At 37.6% G+C, this 14,662-nt stretch overlaps 1 long non-coding RNA gene across 3 annotated transcripts in view; it reads left to right on the forward strand.

Moving 5' to 3' along the window:
* LOC107971555 (uncharacterized) overlaps nucleotides 1-14,662 on the forward strand; it is a 53,284-nt gene that overhangs the window by 12,906 nt on the left and 25,716 nt on the right. For all 3 annotated transcript variants that reach the window (XR_010158575.1, XR_010158576.1, XR_001714488.3), the window contains exon 4: nucleotides 12,809-12,865. This is a non-coding gene — a long non-coding RNA (uncharacterized LOC107971555). The remainder of the gene's footprint in view (nucleotides 1-12,808; nucleotides 12,866-14,662) is intronic.

A 14,662-nucleotide genomic window follows, 5' to 3' on the forward strand; every position in this document is an offset into this window, starting at 1 on the left:
ATTATGAAACATCCAAAAGATGCATACAAAATAAAACTCTTCTGCTGACTCAGCTTCTGTTGTATCTCAACCCAATAATGATACGTTGAGAATTAAGACTCTGTCTACTATAGCATATATTTTAATTATACTTTTATAAACCTGAATAAAATATAATTAAAATGTACTTACTATAGAGCTACAATATGAGAAGTCTATTATTTTAATGCACACATTATAGAAAATGTAATTGACTTCTTAACAAAACCAGAAACTCTTCCTCATAACCAGGAAAATTAATCTCTATGCTGGGTAGATTTATTAGGAGTTATTATTATCCTAAGCTAAAAAGTTAAAACAAGTAAATATTTTATCAGGGGTCATTATTAACAAATGTACATTGATTCCCTCCTCTTCCCAGATTTTTTCCACCCTATTGTTCACTTAAGGGAAAAGCAGGTTGATTTACTTATTTCAATATTTTCTTCTCAATTTGTGTCTGGAAAGTACCTTGTGAGTATGATCTCTAATGTTTCTTGCTGACATGTAGCAGGATTATTGCTGTAGACTTAGGAAAACAGAATCCCAACACAGTGTACAAGATGGTGCTCCATGACATGCCACTTCCAAAGACATAAATTTTTCCTTAGCAGGAGCACAATGCTTCTTGTTATTGTAACCAAATTCTCATTGATTAAAACAAAAACTCAGCCTGCGTAAGTAACCAGCTGCAATTAGTTATTTAAGCTGTATCTACTACACAAGGCAATTTTTATACAGTAGTGCAAGCAAAAAAAGATCACTTTATCTTTCTTTTTCTATCTATCATTATAAATCCAGAGAAAAATTAATGGTTCTTCAGAAAAAGTATTTTGTAATAAGTCAGACATTCTTGGTTAAAACAAAAATGTTGATGAAATGTTTAGTATGGTTTAATAAAAACAAAAGCTAAAGTATATATGGAGTTGGGGGGGTTTATTCAAAAAATTTATGACAATCATTTGATGAAGAATATCTTATTAACTATTTTCAATTTGGGAATAAAGAGGTAGCTAATTAACTCCTCAAAATAGGTTAAAACATGGGATTAGGTTGCTCAAGAGAGATAATAGTTGTTTACAAGAAATACAATTTCTATGTCTGTAAATATTTTAGCTGCATAAGTGTAGTAATCCAATAGACAAGCTGTCTGTATTTTTAAAATATAAACAGGATAATTTACATTTGACACTGTCTAGTCAGTATAAAGCCAAAATGTTGCTAGTCAGAAGTTGTCAGGGGTAATTGACTTCAACCTTATATTTTTCTTTTTAATACCTGACAATTTACAATATGAGCTTTCCCTTGGAAACCTCCTCATTTTCTCTGGACTGTCTGCCCGGAGGAACACGGAGTGGCTAATTCACAGTTTGCCTTCAGTAAATTCCGTGATCTGGTTGTTACTAGAAAAGCAATGTAATGCTTGTGTGATTTAGTCAGGTAAAATAACAACGTGTGATAATTGGTCACTTGTGGTTGGAATACTAGCACAGACTTCCACATGGATATCATAATCCCAGTGACTACTTGCCATATTAGGAGAGTCTGGTCATCTATGAAAGCTAACAGCCAGCAAGGGAATGGCTAAGATCCCAGCGGTGAGTGTATAATTAATTCCCAAGTACTCCACAGGACACTTTCTCTTCTCTCCAGAGCTTTATAGATGAAGGCAGAGTATTATTTGTAAAAGCTCTCTGCTTGTCCTCAGTCAAGGTCATGAGAATTTCAGAAATAAATTCACAAAATGGATGCACTGCACTCAACATCTTCATGTGTTAAAGATACAAATAAAGTTTACCTGGAAAAAATAGCCACTGATCATAGATAGAGCAGAAGTACTTTCAAGAAGATTGAATCCATGCTTTGCACAATTAAGCAGTGCTACCCACCCAGTGAGGATGCCTTATAGTAGCTCATATTTTAATAACAAACTGACTGGTAAATTTAAATGAAAAGTTTAGTGGGTACAACAGTGAGTGACCTGCTAATGAGTTGTTAAATCAAAGAAATAAGGAAAGTAAGATAAAAAGAATAGCTTATTTAAGCAAAAATCACAAGTCTAATAAGACACAGCGGCTACATAGCAGTTTATTCTAATCCAAAGCTATCATTCGATTTATAAAAAGGGGGAAAACCTACATAATATCCTCAATAAATGTCTTCCATGTCTGTTGGGATAGAATGTTGCAGTAGTTTTGCTATAGCTTCAAATTCAAAATGCACAATATTAAGTTTGTTTTTTTAAAAATTTAATTTAATTTTATTTTATTATTATACTTTAAGTTTTAGGGTACATGTGCACAATGTGCAGGATTGTTACATATGTATACATGTGCCATGTTGGTGTGCTGCACCCATTAACACGTCATTTAGCATTAGGTATATCTCCTAATGCTATCCCTCCCCCCTCCCCCCACCCCACAACAGTCCCTGGTGTGTGATGTTCCCCTTCCTGTGTACATGTGTTCTCATTGTTCAATTCCCACCTATGAGTGAGAACATGTGGTGTTTGGTTTTTTGTCTTTGTGATAGTTTGCTGAGAATGATGATTTCCAGTTTCATCCATGTCCCTACAAAGGACATAAACTCATCATTTTTTATGGCTGCATAGTATTCCATGGTGTATATATGCCACATTTTCTTAATCCAGTCTATCGTTGCTGGACATTTGGGTTGATTCCAAGTCTTTGCTATTGTGAATAGTGCCGCAAGAAACATACATGTGCATGTGTCTTTATAGCAGCATGATTTATAGTCCTTTGGTATATACCCAGTAATGGGATGGCTGGGTCAAATGGCATTTCTAGTTCTAGATCCCTGAGGAATCACTACACTGACTTCCACAATGATTCAACTAGTTTACAGTCCCACCAACAGTGTAAGAGTGTTCCTATTTCTCCACATCTTCTGCAGCACCTGTTGTTTCCTGACTTTAATGATCGCCATTCTAACTGGTGTGAGATGGTATCTCATTGTGGTTTTGATTTGCATTTCTCTGATGGCCAGTGATGATGAGCATTTTTTCATGTGTTTTTTGGCTGCATAAATGTCTTCTTTTGAGAAGTGTCTGTTCATATCCTTTGCCCACTTCTTGATGGGGTTGTTTGTTTTTTTCTTGTAAATTTGTCAGAGTTCATTGTAGATTCTGGATATTAGCCCTTTGTCAGATGAGTAGGTTGCAAAAATTTTCTCCCATTTTATAGGTTGCCTGTTCACTCTGATGGTAGTTTCTTTTGCTGTGCAGAAGCTCTTTAGTTTAATTAGATCACATTTGTCAATTTTGGCTTTTGTTGCCATTGCTTTTGGTGTTTTAGAGATGAAGTTCTTGCCCGTGCCTATGTCCTGAATGGTATTGCCTAGGTTTTCTTCTAGGGTTTGTATGGTTTTAGGTCTAATATGTAAGTCTTTAATCCATCTTGAATTGATTTTTATATAAGGTGTAAGGAAGGGATCCAGCTTCAGCTTTCTACATATGGCTAGCCAGTTCTCCCAGCACCATTTATTAAATAGGGATTCCTTTCCCCATTGCTTGTTTTGGTCAGATTTGTCAAAGATCAGATAGTTGTAGATATGGGGCATTATTTCTGAGGGCTGTGTTCTGTTCCATTGATCTATATCTCTGTTTTGGTACCAGTACCATGCTGTTTTGGTTACCGTAGCCTTGTAGTATAGTTTGAAGTCAGGTAGTGCGATGCCTCCAGCTTTGTTCTTTTGGCTTAGGATTGACTTGGCAATGTGGGCTCTTTTTTGGTTCCATATGAACTTTAAAGTACTTTTTCCAATTCTGTGAAGAAAGTCATTGGTAGCTTGATGGGGATGGCATTGAATCTATAAATTACCTTGGGCAGCATGGCCATTTTCATGATATTGATTCTTCCAACCCATGAGCATGGAATGTTCTTCCATTTGTTTGTATCCTCTTTTATTCCATTGAGCAGTGGTTTGTAGTTCTCCTTGAAGAGGTCCTTCACATCCCTTGTAAGTTGGATTCCTAGGTATTTTATTCTCTTTGAAGCAATTGTGAATGGGAGTTCACTCATGATTTGGCTTTCTGTTTGTCTGTTATTGGTGTAGAAGAATGCTTGTGATTTTTGCACATTGACTTTGTATCCTGAGACTTTGCTGAAGTTGCTTATCAGTTTAAGGAGATTTTGGGCTGAGACAATGGGGTTTTCTAGATATACAATCATGTCATCTACAAACAGGGACAATTTGACTTCCTCTATTCCTAATTGAATACCCTTTATTTCCGTCTCCTGCCTAATTGCCCTGGCCAGAACTTCCAACATTATGTTGAATAGGAGTGGTGAGAGAGGGCATCCCTGTCTTATGCCAGTTTTCAAAGGGAATGCTTCCAGTTTTTGCCCATTCAGTATGATATTGGCTGGGGGTTTGTCATAGATAGCTCATATTATTTTGAGATACGTCCCATCAATACCTAATTTATTGAGAGTTTTTAGCATGAAGCGCTGTTGAATTTTGTCAAAGGCCTTTTCTGCATCTATTGAGATAATCATGTGGTTTTTGTCTTTGGTTCTGTTTATATGCTGGATTACATTTATTGATTTGCGTATGTTGAACCAGCCTTGCATCCCAGGGATGAAGCCCACTTGAGCATGGTGGATAAGCTTTTTGATGTGCTGCTGGATTCGGTTTGCCATTATTTTATTGAGGATTTTTGCATCAATGTTCATCAAGGATATTGGTCTAAAATTCTCTTTTTTGGTTGTGTCTCTGCCAGGCTTTGGTATCAGGATGATGCTGGCCTCATAAAAGGAGGTTTTTTCTATTGATTGGAATCGTTTCAGAAGGAATGGTACCAGCTCCTCCTTGTACCTCTGGTAGACTGTGGCTGTGAATCCATCTGGTCCTGGACTCTTTTTGGTTGGTAAGCTATTGATTATTGCCACAATTTCAGAGCCTGTTATTGGTCTATTCAGAGATTCAACTTCTTCTTGGTTTAGTCTTGGGAGGGTGTATGTGTCAAGGAATTTATCCATTTCTTCTAGATTTTCTTTTTTTTTTATACTTTAAGTTTTAGGTTACATGTGCACATTGTGCAGGTTAGTTGTTACATATGTATACATGTGCCATGCTGGTGCGCTGATCCCACTAACTGGTCATCTAGCATTAGGTATATCTCCTGATGCTATCCCTCCCCCCTCCCCCCACCCCACCACAGTCCCCAGAGTGTGATATTCCCCTTCCTGTGTCCATGTGATCTCATTGTTCAATTCCCACCTATGAGTGAGAATATGCGGTGTTTGGTTTTTTGTTCTTGAGATAGTTTACTGACAATGATGATTTCCAATTTCATCCATGTCCCTACAAAGGACATGAACTCATCATTTTTTATGGCTGCATAGTATTCCATGGTGTATATGTGCCACATTTTCTTAATCCAGTCTATCGTTGTTGGACATTTGGGTTGGTTCCAAGTCTTTGCTATTGTGAATAATGCTGCAATAAACAAAAGTGTGCATGTGTCTTTATAGCAGCATGATTTATAGTCCTTTGGGTATATACCCAGTAATGGGATGGCTGGGTCAAATGGTATTTCTAGTTCTAGATCCCTGAGGAATCACCACACTGACTTCCACAATGGTTGAACTAGTTTACAGTCCCACCAACAGTGTAAAAGTGTTCCTATTTCTCCACATCCTCTCCAGCACCTGTTGTTTCCTGACTTTGTAATGATCGCCATTCTAACTGGTGTGAGATGGTATCTCATTGTGGTTTTGATTTGCATTTCTCTGATGGCCAGTGATGATGAGCATTTTTTCATGTGTTTTTTGGCTGCATAAATGTCTTGTTTGGAGAAGTGTCTGTTCATGTCCTTCGCCCACTTTTTGATGGGGTTGTTTTTTTTTTGTAAATTTGTTTGAGTTCATTGTAGATACTGGATATTAGCCCTTTGTCAGATAAGTAGGTTGCGAAAATTTTCTCCCATTTTGTAGGTTGCCTGTTCACTCTGATGGTAGTTTCTTTTGCTGTGCAGAAGCTCTTTAGTTTAATTAGATCCCATTTGTCAATCTTGTCTTTTGTTGCCATTGCTTTTGGTGTTTTAGACATGAAGTCCTTGCCCATGCCTATGTCCTGAATGGTAATGCCTAGGTTTTCTTCCAAGGTTTCTATGGTTTTAGGTCTAACGTTTAAGTCTTTAATCCATCTTGAATTGATTTTTATATAAGGTGTAAGGAAGGGATCCAGTTTCAGCTTTCTACATATGGCTAGCCAGTTTTCCCAGCACCGTTTATTAAATAGGGAATCCTTTCCCTATTGCTTGTTTTTCTCAGGTTTGTCAAAGATCAGATAGTTGTAGATATGCGGCATTATTTCTGAGGGCTTTAGATTTTCTAGTTTATTTGCATAGAGATGTTTGTAGTATTCTCTGATGGTAGTTTGTATTTCTGTGGGATCAGTGCTGATATCCCGTTTATCACTTTTTATTGTGTCTATCTGATTCTTCTCTCTTTTCTTCATTAGTCTTGCTAGCGGTCTATCAATTTTGTTGATCTTTTCAAAAAACCAGCTCCTGGATTCATTAAATTTTTGAAGGGTTTTTTGTGTCTCTATTTCCTTCAGTTCTGCTCTGATTTTAGTTATTTCTTGCCTTCTGCTAGCTTTTGAATGTGTTTGCTCTTGCTTTTCTAGTTCTTTTAATTGTGATGTTAGGGTGTCAATTTTGGATCTTTCCTGCTTTCTCTTGTGGGCATTTAGTGCTATAAATTTCCCTCTACACACTGCTTTGAATGTGTCCCAGAAATTCTGGTATGTTGTATCTTTGTTCTCATTGGTTTCAAAGAACATCTTTATTTCTGCCTTCATTTCGTTGTGTACCCAGTAGTCATTCAGGAGCAGGTTGTTCAGTTTCCATGTAGTTGAGCTGTTTTGAGTGAGTTTCTGAATCCTGAGTTCTAGTTTGATTGCACTGTGGTCTGAGAGATAGTTTGTTATAATTTCTGTTCTTTTACATTTGCTGAGGAGTGCTTTGCTTTACTTCCAAGTATGTGGTCAATTTTGGAATAGGTGTGGTGTGGTGCTGAAAAAATGTATATTCTGTTGATTTGGGGTGGAGAGTTCTGTAGTTGTCTATTAGGTCCGCTTGGTGCAGAGCTGAGTTCAATTCCTGGGTATCTTTGTTAACTTTCTGTCTCGTTGATCTGTCTAATGTTGACAATGGGGTGTTAAAGTCTCCCATTATTATTGTGTGGGAGTCTAAGTCTCTTTGTAGGTCACTGAGGACTTGCTTTATGAATCTGCTTGCTCCTGTATTGGGTGCATATATATTTAGGATAGTTAGCTCTTCTTGTTGAATTGATCCCTTTACCATTATGTAATGGCCTTCTTTGTCTCTTTTGATCTTTGTTGGTTTAAAGTCTGTTTTATCAGAGACTAGGATTGCAACCCCTGCCTTTTTTTGTTTTCCATTTGCTTGGTAGATCTTCCTCCATCCCTTTATTTTGAGCTTATATGTGTCTCTGCACGTGAGATGGGTTTCCTGAATACAGCACACTGATGGGTCTTGACTCTATCCAATTTGCCAGTCTTTGTCTTTTAATTGGAGCATTTAGCCCATTTACATTTAAAGTTAATATTGTTATGTGTGAATTTGATCCTGTCATTATGACGTTAGCTGGTTATTTTGCTGGTTAGTTGATGCAGTTTCTTCCTAGCCTTGATGGTCTTTACAATTTGGCATGTTTTTGCAGTGGCTGGTACCATTTGTTCCTTTCCACATTTAGTGCTTCCTTCAGGAGCTCTTGTAGGGCAGGCCTGGTGGTGACAAATCTCTCAGCATTTGCTTGTCTGTAAAGTATTTTGTTTCTCCTTCACTTATGAAGCTTAGTTTGGCTGGATATGAAATTCTGGGGTGAAAATTCGTTTCTTTAAGAATGTTGAATATTGGCCCCCACTCTCTTCTGGCTTGTAGGGTTTCTGCCGAGAGATCAGCTGTTAGTCTGATGAGCTTCCCTTTGTGGGTAACCCGACCTTTCTCTCTGGCTGCCCTTAACGTTTTTTCCTTCATTTCAACTTTGGTGAATCTGACAATTCTGTGTCTTGGAGTTGCTCTTCTTGAGGAGTATCTTTGTGGCGTTCTCTGTATTTCCTGAATCTGAATGTTGGCCTGCCTTGCTAGATTGGGGAAGTTCTCCTGGATAATATCCTGCAGAGTGTTTTCCATCTTGGTTCCATTCTCCCCATCACTTTCAGGTACACCAATCAGATGTAGATTTGGTCTTTTCACATAGTTCCATATTTCTTTGAGAGTTTGTTCGTTTCTTTTTATTCTTTTTTCTCTAAACTTCCCTTCTCGCTTCGTTTCATTCATTTCATCTTCCATCACTGATACCCTTTCTTCCAGTTGATCGCATCGGCTCCTGAGGCTTCTGCATTTTTCACGTAGTTCTCGAGCCTTGGCTTTCAGCTCCATCAGCTCCTTTAAGTACTTCTCTGCATTGGTTATTCTAGTTATACATTCGTCTAATTTTTTTTCAAAGGTTTTAAATTCTTTGCCATTGGTTTGAATTTCCTCCTGTAGCTCGGAGTAGTTTGATCGTCTGAAGCCTTCTTCTCTCAACTCGTGAAAGTCATTCTCCATCCAGCTTTGTTCCAGTGCTGGTGAGGAACTGCATTCCTTTGGAGGAGAGGCACTCTGCTTTTTAGAGTTTCCAGTTTTTCTGCTCTGTTTTTTCCCCATCTTTGTGGTTTTATCTACTTTTGGTCTTTGATGATGGTGACGTACAGATGGGTTTTTGGTGTGGATGTCCTTTCTGTTTGTTAGTTTTCCTTCTAACAGACAGGACCCTCAGCTGCAGGTCTGTTGGAGTTTGCTAGAGGTCCACTCCAGACACTGTTTGCCTGGGTATCTGCAGCGGTGGCTGTAGAACAGTGGTGGCTGTAGAACAGCAGTGGCTGTGGAACAGTGGATTTTCGTGAACCACAATTGCTGCTGCCTGATTGGTCCTTTGGAAGTTTTGTCTCAGAGGATTACCGGGCCCTGTGAGGTGTCAGTCTGCCCCTATTGGGGGGTGCCTCCCAGTTAGGCTGCTCTGGGGTCAGAGACCCACTTGAGGAGGCAGTCTTCTGGTTCTCAGATCTCCACCTGCATGCTGGGAGAGCCACTACTCTCTTCAAAGCTGTCAGACAGGGACATTTAAGTCTGCAGAGGTTACTGCTGTCTTTTTGTTTGTCTGTCTGTGCCCTGCCCCCAGAGGTGGAGCCTACAGAGGCAGGCAGGCCTCCTTGAGCTGTGGTGGGTTCCACCCATTTCGAGCTTCCCGGCTGCTTTGTTTACCTAAGCAAGCCTGGGCAATGGCAGGCGCCCCTCCACCAGCCTCACTGCTGCCTTGCAGTTTGATCTCAGACTGCTGTGCTAGCAATCATCGAGACTCTGTGGGCATAGGACCCTCCGAGCTAGGTGCAGGATATAATCTCCTGGTGCGCCATTTTTTAAGGCTGTTGGAAAATTGCAGTATTTGGGTGGGAGTGACCCGATTTTCCAGGTGCCGTCTGTCACCCCTTTCTTTGACTAGGAAAGGGAACTCCCTGACCCCTTGCACTTCCCGAGTGAGGCAATGCCTCGCCCACGGTGCCCTGCACCCACTGTCCTGCACTCACTGTCTGGCACTCCCTAGTAAGATGAACCTGGTATGTCAGATGGAAATGCAGAAATCACCGGTCTTCTGCGTAGCTCACTCTGGGAGCTGTAGACCAGAGCTGTTCCTATTTGGCCATCTTGGCTCCCTCCCTGATATTAAGTTTTTAACTTATTGCTTTAATAGAATTTTAGCAAAAAACAAATTGAAAATATTCAGTCGCAATGACTGGAATTGCCATCATGAACCCAAATTTGAACACCTTAGGCCAATAAGAGCATAGCCTCACATTATAATATTTATTATGATTATAGTACCTTTATTTTACAAAAAAAGAGGGGGCTTTCTGTTGTGAATGCATTTTTCAAATCAAAAAGTAGAAGAGTATCCACTGTGTGCATTTGTCCTATAAACTTGTTTTTCCTAAATTTACTGAATTACTATGAATGGTACTGTTATCTTGCTGATCAGTAAACATAAATCAAACATAAATATATGGGTTCATGAAAAGTGCTTAATGCAATACCTACAAAAAGTTGGCTTTGTATAATTTTTTATGATGATAATCATCATCATATTTGGATTCTCTTTTGCATCCAAGTAGTGCTACACTTCCCTCCATAATTTCTACCTGCTATCTCTCTTAGCAGTTCCTTTCTACAGCTCTTGCTATGCCTTAACTCAAGCTTCTGTTGCCTCCTGACTTGATTGTCATAATAAAGTACAAAGTGATTTCTCACCTCTAGTTTTGCCTGTTTTGTTTTTTTCCAAAACCATTTATATCCTTAATATTAGTGACACCATGATTTTTCTAAAATGAAATATATGTTACATTACTGTTTCAGGTCCCTCGATGATTCCTAACAGGAAAGTACAGACCCTTTCATGGTATAAATGGTCCTATGCAATGTGCCCTCCCTTTTCCTATTAAATGTTATATCTTACCCCTCCCATTTCTCAACAGGAGAACTAAAACTTTTACATGCTATGAATGGTTCTGTGCAGTCTATCAATCTGCCTTATGTTTACCTACTAAACATCATCACTCACCACTCATATTCAGTCATATTCTAGACCCCAAAGGTCCAACTTTGAGTTGCTCAAATCTTCCATAAGGTTTCATGGTTGCATGATAGTTACACTTTTTTTTAAGTTTCCATATGCACTATACTTAAATGGTTTTTTTTTCCCTGCTGTTCTGTTGTAGAAGTAACTAATTTATTCTCTGTGCGCCCTCTAAATTCCCAGTTTACCTGTGTTAGAAACTATGCTATTCTATCTTATACACACACACAAACACACGTTTGTTTATAGACGTTTTGGATGGCAAGCTTTGTTTCGTCAGAACATAGCATGTACTACAGCACCTGGCATACTACCTGGATTATTTTCCAATCTCCATGACAATAATTGGAAACATTTCAGGATTACTTAGTAGTACTAGGACCTCATAAATATTAACACATTGATTAAGACAAGGTATTTTCTGTCATTTAAGAAGTCCAGAATTGTCCAAAGTGTTGTCACTTCGCAGAGTAATTTAATTCTGATCATTCTCTTTGTTACTAGACTTGTGAATTATTCAAGAATTGTGTTTCCTTCTTTATGCTGGCTTCCAGAATATACACCTCCAATATTTATATGGAAAATACATATGTATTTTGTTTCATAAATTCAATATCCTTATTTTACATTTCCTATTTTACTTCATACGAATTTTGTTACTATATTTTACTTTTTGCCCAGTGTTAGCTTGGAAAATAGAACATGAGGAAAAGCTTATATGCAAAGGGTTTATTGAGAGGTAAAATTCCAGGCCAGAGGAGTTAGTTAGGAAGGAAAAGGAAGTGAGGTGAGAAGACAGGAAAGTAAAAGTATTTGGGAGTGTGATACAAACCTGGCCATGGAGTTAGAAAACACAGCTGGCTGTTTGCCAAAAGCAGTGTCTTCCAGAAAAGACACGTAGAATCACGTTGCTTCAGTATAGTCCATCAGGAGGAGGATGGAAAAGACATTCACTTTCCAGATTCTTAAAGTCTCCGGTCCCTCGTTTTTATTCTCCCCATGGGCGTTAAAGTTCTTGCTTTCCTGGATTGTCTTCCTTTCCCTGTCCAGGCAATTGCTGGAAAAGCTGTATGTCACTCCCTAAGGCTGGATGTCTTCCTCTAGGTCAGAAAGCTTTGGACAGGAACAGAACTTGTGTGTGTTCCTCTGGGTGAGACTTCGGTGTTAGAGTTGCGGTGGCCCACTATGGTGATACCAAGAGGGACTCTGGTTGGTACATTCCACTTCTTACCTCCAAACAAGCTTTAGCAGTAAATAGTGTCAGAAGGGAAAATAAAGGCAGTGGCATGCTATATTCTCCAATAAGCAAAAGGCAGAGGCTTAAAGAGGCAGATAAACTGAGGCTGGTACAGTTCATCCCTTGTGCCTTTCTGCTTGCATCCTCTTATGATATCTGGATCTTATATAAGAACAGGATGGTATCATATCTTCCACAAAAGGGAACATGCAGGTTCAACCTCTTTAAAAATCTTAACAAACTTTAGCAAACTGAAACTATAGTCTGCAATGCAGCAGCTAGCCATGGTGTCAAGATTTCCTTCATCCTTAGCTATCATCTTCTCTCATATGGTTTGCTTGCTTTCTGGAGTGACCTAGATATTAAATTCAAACTCAGAGAAGTATGATTTGTTGTTGTGCCAATATCTATTCACAATTTTCATTGGTCATGGAAATACCATAAGACAGTCTAGATAATCACTTAGGCTCCAGGTCTATTCTTGTCTTCCCCCATGGTGCAGTTGTAACTGTAGGTATCCCTGGTCAAAGTCACTTTCCCAACTCAGTAAAATAAGTTTGCTCTTGGGCTGCTAGTCTCCTGGCCTACTTTCCTTTAATGTATCAGATTTTTTTTCAGATGCCTGATTAAATATCCAAGATATTATTTCCTAGGAATAAGTGCATATCTTTATCTATGACTGTTTCTCTTTTCATATAAAGTGGATGTTGAAGTGCACCCCTCATAGATCTAGTCATTGGAAGGATTTTTCTTTACCCTTATTTTTAAAAATCACCCTTTAGTGGAACTATAATGAATAACAGATTAACTCCAGTTAGTATCATCATATCACGCTTACATTTCTGTAAACCAGGCCTGAGCATTTTTCTTCACTTTAATTATGTTGTAGGGAAACCCCCATGAGACTACAGGTGTGAAGCAAGATAGAAGCATCAGTGCAAAAGAGGTAAGTGTCAAAGGAATGTAGAACACCTGTTCATAACTTACAAGTTAGCAAGTCTGTTACCCACAGGATGACAACTTTAGTTGCGTAATTACTTGATGTTCCATAGTCAGGTACATAGTTTCATCTAAGGCATAGTAGCTGCAGATTAATATATTCATTTAATAAACATCATTTTAGCTAAACAACACACTTCTAAGTAACTCATAAAGACTATGTTTCAGGTCAGATATAAAAATGCATTGTACTGCATATAAAAGAAAATATATCAATATTTGTGGAACACATCTCAAGCAGTGTTGAGTGAAAAATCTACAGCATTAAATGCATGAATTAGAAAAAGGAAATATTCTAAGTTCCTACTTCAAGTATCTAGAAAAAGAAAAGCAAAATAAATCCAAACCAAGTAGAATTGGAGAAATAATAAAGATACGAGCAGAAATAAATGAAATAGAAAACAGAAAAACAATAGAGAAAACCAATACAACAAAGATCTGGTTCTTTGCAAAACATCAATAAAACTGACAAATATGTAGCACAACAACAGAGAGAGAAAAAGAGAAACAGAGAAAACAAAGTACCAATATCATGAATGAAACAGGAATATCACTATAATTCCTGCAAACATCAAGAAGATATGAAAAACTCTATGCACATAAATTGGACAAAATAGATGAAATGGGGCCTTTTTTGAAATACACAAAGTACTAAAACTATTAGCACATACAATTTAACAATATAAAAATGTTATACACCATAGCCAAGTGAAGTTCATTCCAGGGATGCAAAACAAGGTGATAATCAATATAGTCCACCACATTAATGAGCTAATTTTAAAAAACATATCAATTGATGTAGAAAAATCCTCAGTTTGATAAGCAGCACCTACAGAAATCCTACATCTAACATTCTCCTTCAATGGTGAAAGTTTGAAACATTTCCTCCTAAGAGCTGTAACAAGGCAAGTATATATGCTCTCAGAATTTTTATTCAATAAGCACTAGAAATTGTAGCTAGTGGATTAAGGCAAGAAAATAAAAATTAAGGGCATGCAGATCAGAAAGTGAAAGTGTTTTATTTGCAGATGACATGATTGTCAATGTAAAAATTTAAATTCAATCTAAAAATTCTAGAATTAATCAGTTTAGCAAGGTCACATGACACGAGATAAAATTCAAAAATCAATTATATTCCTATCTACTAGCAACAAACATGGATACCAAAATTGAAAATACAATATCTTTTATAACTTCTAAAAAACAAAATGACTTACAAGTATATTTAACAATCATTTATAGTAACTGTATCCTGAAAACTAAAAATACTTTATTAAAAAAAATCAAAAAAGAGCCAAGTAAATGAAGAGGAGACATAACATATTTATGGGCTAGAAGGCTCAACATAGCAAGCATGAATTTTTGCCGAGTTAATATACAGGTATAAAAAACTTCTTACCAAAATTCTATATTTTTTGTAGATATAGACAAGATATATAGAATAGCTAAAACAATTTTGAAAAATAATAATAAAATGGAAGGAATCTGTTTCTCTGGTTTCAAGATTTAACATATAGGTATAGTAATCAGTACTATGTGACTGTGGTAGAAGAATAGTTATATAGATCAAGGAACAGAATAGAGAACCAAGAAACAGACACACACAAATATACCCAACTGATTTTTGACAAAGGTGCAAAAGCAATTCAATGAGGAAGGATAACTGTTTCAACAAATAATAGTGAAGCAATTGGACACACAACTCCATAGACCAAAATAATCAAATCTTACACTGTACACAAAA

This window comes from Pan troglodytes, chromosome 6 (assembly GCF_028858775.2).
Source record: "Pan troglodytes isolate AG18354 chromosome 6, NHGRI_mPanTro3-v2.0_pri, whole genome shotgun sequence".
NCBI classification, from domain to species: Eukaryota; Metazoa; Chordata; class Mammalia; order Primates; family Hominidae; genus Pan; species Pan troglodytes.